Source organism: Poecilia latipinna, unplaced genomic scaffold (assembly GCF_001443285.1).
Source record: "Poecilia latipinna isolate Pla-1442-1.1 unplaced genomic scaffold, P_latipinna-1.0 Scaffold473, whole genome shotgun sequence".
NCBI lineage: Eukaryota > Metazoa > Chordata > Actinopteri > Cyprinodontiformes > Poeciliidae > Poecilia > Poecilia latipinna.
Window position 1 is genome coordinate 36,291 of NW_015113089.1, and position 6,246 is coordinate 42,536.

Consider the following 6,246-nt stretch of genomic DNA (forward strand, 5'->3'; position numbering starts at 1 on the left):
CTGCTTCTTCTAAAAATTCCCACATGCTTAATAAAAACACTTTTTTTGACAATAAGTTAATGTCTTAATAAGCTGTTTTGAAAAGCTATTCAATGTAACATCACAAATCAGCAGGCATTTTCTGTTACCTAGCAACCCTTGTCAAGCCCAGCCAGTTACCTAGCAACCAAAGCTGACATCCAGCACATTTGGTCAGCTGGTTTTAAGGATGTATGTGCAAAAACCTCTTGCTGCATTCTTAATGGTTGTGCAGGAGGTTCCACTTCTGCTTTTCAACGATTTACGGTTGTATAATTGTGCATCTGTTTGGAGCCATTTTCATAGAGGTGTGTAAATGAGTTACGGGGGGCGTGGTCAGCAGCAGCTTACTTGGATTTAAAGAGACAAGACTCCATAAAACTAAAAATAATCAGAACTAACCAGACTGAAATCTCATTACGTTAAAATGAGATTTCAGATTTTATCTAGCACATAGACTTATCCTAACCTGTTTAAGGGAGCAGAAACAGTCAGTTCCAGTGTTTTACTTTGGACTTGAGTGTTTTTCTTACTGACCACATTCAGACTTACCTCATATTAAAGTGGTACTGATCGATAGTTCTGGCTTTCTGGAGCTCTACCAACGTGTTTCTTCAGATTTTGGACGCCTTTTGGTTTCTATCCAGTACCTGAGCATTTTTTCCTCTTTAAATGTTAAGTCACTCAAAGCTGACCTATGAATCATTCAGGCATAAAAACACTAATGGATGAGTCATAATTATCTCTGACCAAAGAACTCATTTTAAATTTGATCTTGTGCCACTTTGTTCCTAACACTCTAGCACAGATACAACATGTTCCCATCTCCTTCCCTAATTTTATGAAATAAATAAAAAAATAACAGTGTTTGAGTGGCAGTTAAGACAACAATGATCCTCATTAGCTTAAAGAGCATCCTCACAGTAGACGCATTGCTCGTTCATGTTACTGACGATCTCTTGGGCCATGTAATTATCATGGGATGGAAAGCCTGTGGAAATTCCTTCAAAGAGACGTCATCCTGGAAGATTAGGGCTGATCCAATCCGGGGTTACAACCACTCCGAGTTCAGGCTCCGAACTCTGGTTGAGCCTCTGATTAAGTCAACAGGGATTCAGCATCCGAAAATAGAACCGGTAGGAAAAAGTTTCATCCTCTGACTTTCTGTGAACAGATTTTTTCTAAAATCCTCAAAATTCTCGAGCTCCAGTGATGATCACACTTCAGTTTCATGAGGAGAAGAGAAGTTTCCCTTTTACTTTAAAATGCATTTAATAACTGAAACAGTTGGATGTTGTTAATTATGATGAAGTTTTATTTTTTAATGTTTTGGAGTGCAATTTTGAGAGGAAATAACAGAAAATGTGAATAAACTGAAACTGTGAACTTAAAGTTTTACCACAACACTTTTTGGTGATATTACGATCATTATAAAAAAGAAAGATGATTTTTTTTTTTATGTGACTGCATCAGAGCAATCATAACCCCACAAAAACAAATAATGCTTTGCAAAAACTTCTTTACTAAACTGCAGACTGTAACTGTATTTAATCATATTTTCAAATTTTTAGTTTTGAACAAACAGTGGAGATAATTGTAACAATCCCAACAATGCAGACAATAATTTGAATTTATCGTGACAATGTTTTTATGATAAGAACATTTATTACCATAAAAAAGGCCCATTCCTAGATTTCAACATCACAATTGTCCACGGAATGAGCTTGTTACCTTCTGACCTTCTTTTCTGGACTTGCAGATGTGACACCTTCACGGCTCCCTGCTGAGCTGCGTAACCGTCTTCATGTCAGGGCTTCTCTCTCCAGAGGGGACACATTTCAGCCTTTCTTTGCTTTTAGTCAGGCATACACTCAGACTCCTGTGCAGCGGTCAGGCAGACATTGTGGAAAACAAGGTTATCTTCTGACCCAACCCCTGCAGAGCAGAGTCATCAATGTTCTGCTGCTGGAGACCAGAGAGTCACACGGCGCAGCCTTCAGCCGCCGTCCGCGGACTCATTTATTGCCTGATCGCACGTCCCCGTATCATAAGTTATTCTAAATATTATGATCTGGAGGCAAAAGAAATTTAAAGTTCAATTTAATAGAATTTAAACGTCTGGGAAGGTGTTTCGATTGGGCTGACAGTGCAGGTAGTGGTTCAGTTCAGAAGATGTGTCATAAACTGCATTTTTCTCTACTAATGTGAGCAAAACTTTCTTTGTAAAGCACAAACATCGAAGAAACACAATTTTGCAGTGTTTCCATTAAATAAGAAACAATTAAAATCACACAAGAATAACTTCATGTGTGCATATGGAATATGATGCTCTCAAACCTTTTCCACTAAACCTTCTTACTCAGTACATTCTAATTTATAATTTTAAATTAATTATAAATGATTTATATATATATTTTGTTGAGCTACTTAACACTGAGTATCATTAAATGAACCAGTATTGCAGATTACAGAAACCTTACAACATGGTCTGTAGGCATGTTGCTACTAGTAGCTCGTCACAAAGATATAATTTGTTCTGGTTGGTAAATTTATGAAATGTCTCAACTGTGGCGCAGCCTGATGGAAAAAACCTAGACGTATAGGTCCAATAAAAAAATTATTTTAATTCACTTAAATATAATTTGTCTGACAACATGAAGCAGCTAATAGGTGGCCAAAGGCAACACATCATGTCCTAAAAAGATGAGAAACAAAGCTGAGTGTTTGAGTTACTCAACGGTCAGAAAGTCTCTGGACCAAAATGTCATCACTGCACGGCTCAAACCACAAAGGTTCATCTGATGTCAGTAAAACGTCAGATTTTACTGACCACTCATCTGGTTGAGTGGTAAGACTTTTGGGACGTAGAGTGAAGAGAAAATAGCAAACTAACACAAACTGAGACAACATTAAAAAAAGAACATCACACTAACAGTCAAGCACGGTGGTGGCAGTGTGATGGTCTTGGGTTGCTTTGCTGCTGCAGGATTTAATAATTTGCCATATAGATGCTGCCAGTTCTGATGTGTTTTTACTGGTTTCTCAAGTGGTGACTGTGATGGGTTTGTTTTTATCATGTGCATCACATTGAGCTGCTTTGTTTCGGCAAATAAACATGATTGATTGATTGATTGATTGATTGATTGATTGATTGATTGATTGATTGATTGATTGATTGATTGATTGGCAGTGTTGCCCAGGATTCTCTTGCAAAGGAGATTCTCTCCTGGTGAAATAAATGTTAAATATTTTTTTTAGAAATCACAATCAATTCTGATCCCTGAATTAAATCTCCTTATAAATGACTTTAAAACATATAATAATAATAATAATAATAATAATAATAATAATAATAATAATAATAATAATAATAATAATAATAATAATAATACTAGTAGAACTGCTTAAAGTGGCCTAGTCAAAGTTTGAACTTAAATAATTTCACAATACATTAAGTGGATCAGTTTTTTTCTAAACAGAAAAAAACCTGAGTCAGATAGATAGATAGATAGATAGATAGATAGATAGATAGATAGATAGATAGATAGATAGATAGATAGATAGATAGATAGATAGATAGATAGATAGATGTTTTCCTCTTTCTTTCTCTCTGTAGGCATCTTTTTATGGAAGTGACATTCCTGGAGCAGTCCAAACAGAAGCCCTTGTTTAGAGGCGAAACCCTCCTGCCCTGTCCCCTTTTTTCATCTTCCTAGTTTTGGAGCCCTGGGTCAAAGGTCGAGACCCCCTCCAGCTTCAGAGACATGTCAGGTCATGCAAGCCACATAGCATTCCCTGTATAGCCCCCACCAGCCCACCTCACTGCCCTCCCCCAACCACCAAAAAGGCCTGTTGCCTCTTAACTCGACAAGGCGGCTCACAGCAGAGGTGTGTGAATGTGTGACTCCTTAAAGCTGCAGAGATCTCGTCTGATTTGAACAAACATGTAAATATGATTAAAGATGGAGTGAGGGCTAAAGAGCAAACCTCATTAGATGGAGAAACATTTCTCTGCTGTGATGAATCTGAACACTAGCATAAATAAACACGCAGATTTTCTGTTCAAAAATAAATTGGTGATGTATATGGATGATGTTTTTAAAAAATCTTTTCCTGTGTGAAATGAGCAGCTTATGTATTTATTTTTTATTTTTTTATCTTTGCTTGCCTTCAAGTAAAATACGCAAGTCCTGCGTTGAAATCAGACAAAAATAGGAAATAAGCTGCCATAAATTCATGCAGGGCTGAATCAAAACTGTCAGGAAGCAATTAGGAAAACACCATAATTCCTTCAAATGGGGCCAAAGTTGAACTGATAGCAAAATGTGTTAAGTGAAAATAACCAATTTTGCTCGGATGTAAAAGGTCGCGAGACTCGTCGGGGCCTTCGCTTGTGTCCTCTTTGCTGAGTCAGCAAAGAGAGCCACAGTCCCACCAAGAAACGGGATGAAAAATGGGTTTGAGGAACACAAACAGGCCTGGGATGTAGTGCAGAGAAAAAGGCTGACCCCTTCCAACAGATAAACAAATAACTAAATAAATCCTGGGGACACTGGGGGTGAGGGAAGCTACCCCCGAGGGGTCAGAGCAGGAACAGATAAATCTCCCTTAAAGACGCCATGCCTCTCCATGGTTAACCTCTTAATCAACCCCAATCGGCCAAAGGAAACAGTGCTGACTCTCCAAAACGCCGCTCTGTCCTCCAATCCACACTTTCTGTTTGCTTCATGGGAAAGATTTGGTTTTTATTCATGTTTAGTTTAAATAATTTGACAGCTTTTTACCTAATGCAACAATTTTGGTAAAAATGACTGAAATTGTCGTTTAGCAACAAACCTCTTCAGTGCTTTACATTCATCTTTTAAGCATGAGGCGACATTGATCCATGTTTTCACACCTTACACGTTTGGTCCACTGCAATCAAATCAAAATTCATTTCCCTGGTTGGTCCAGACCGTTTGTCCAGGTTTGAATCCACTAAAAGGATCCCTGGTGTGGGCCAAGCACCCGGGTCGAGACACACTTTTTCAGGTGGTCTTGGTTCAAACAAATTCTGGTGCAGTTTGCTTCTGATGTGAATCCAGACCGGGTTGCATGTAAGAAATTATTGTGAAATCGTATCTTATCCGAGGTCTGATGCCATTCCAAAATTTGGTCCGGACCAAACAAGCAGACTGAAGGCCTTTCCTGGAAACACAAATGTCTGTTTGTGTTGAATATCTGCTATCCAGTCAAGCTCTTGCTTGGCTTAAGCACTTTGAAATGCCTTGCTGCTGAAATGTGCTATACAAATAAAATTTGATTGATTGATTGCTTGGCTTACTGGGACTTTGTGCCGTTTGGCAAATCTAAGCAAACAAAAATCACACATGGTGTTCCTCAAGGCTGCATTCTTGGGCAACTTTTGTTCAGTATCTGTAAGGTCTCCCTTCCTACTACAGTATAGCTTTTCATACTTATGATATTGACACAAAGTTTAAAATTTCTTTCACACATGAACACAATTTTATTACAAGTATTCTAACAATGTATCCATAATATCACTGAGTAATGCGTCAATCTTCTTATTCCTTAAAAGCGCCACCAGAACAAACGTTTTCCTGGACAGAACAATCTCCACATCCTTTGATTTTCATCAGGTTATATTTATATATTTTTATATTTTTAGTGATGATATCAATCAGGCGGGGAGAGACCAGTGACGTGGTCAGGAGAGGCAGGTGAGGTAGAGCTTCACCTGTAATCCTGATGAGTACAAATAAGCATGAGAAGCAAAACAGATGCTAACAATGATGAAAGAAAATCAGTTTTTCCTCTGGAATTTTCTACAAATAGTTTTTTTTAATTGGTAATTTAAACATTTTTATAGTCAAAATTCGCAGAAATTATGCATTGCCTTTTGAAATACATGGAAACAGCCTGGGGGCGCTGCATCACACAATATCATCAATATACTCTTACACATTTTCTACATAGGTTGACGTTCCAGTCTGTTTGATATATTTAATGAATGTGAATGACATATTTAGTCTTTCTGATCGACTGGCCATAAATGTGCAGTAAAAATGCTCTGAGTGAGGCAGAAAGTACCATGTCTCTCTGATAGGGGGCAGTGCTGAGCCCCATGGACACGACGAGCAACAGGCGCTCTTCTTCTACACCAGGGATGTCAAACGTACGGCCCACGGGCCGGAACCGGCCCGCCGAACGATTTAGTCCGGCCCGGGG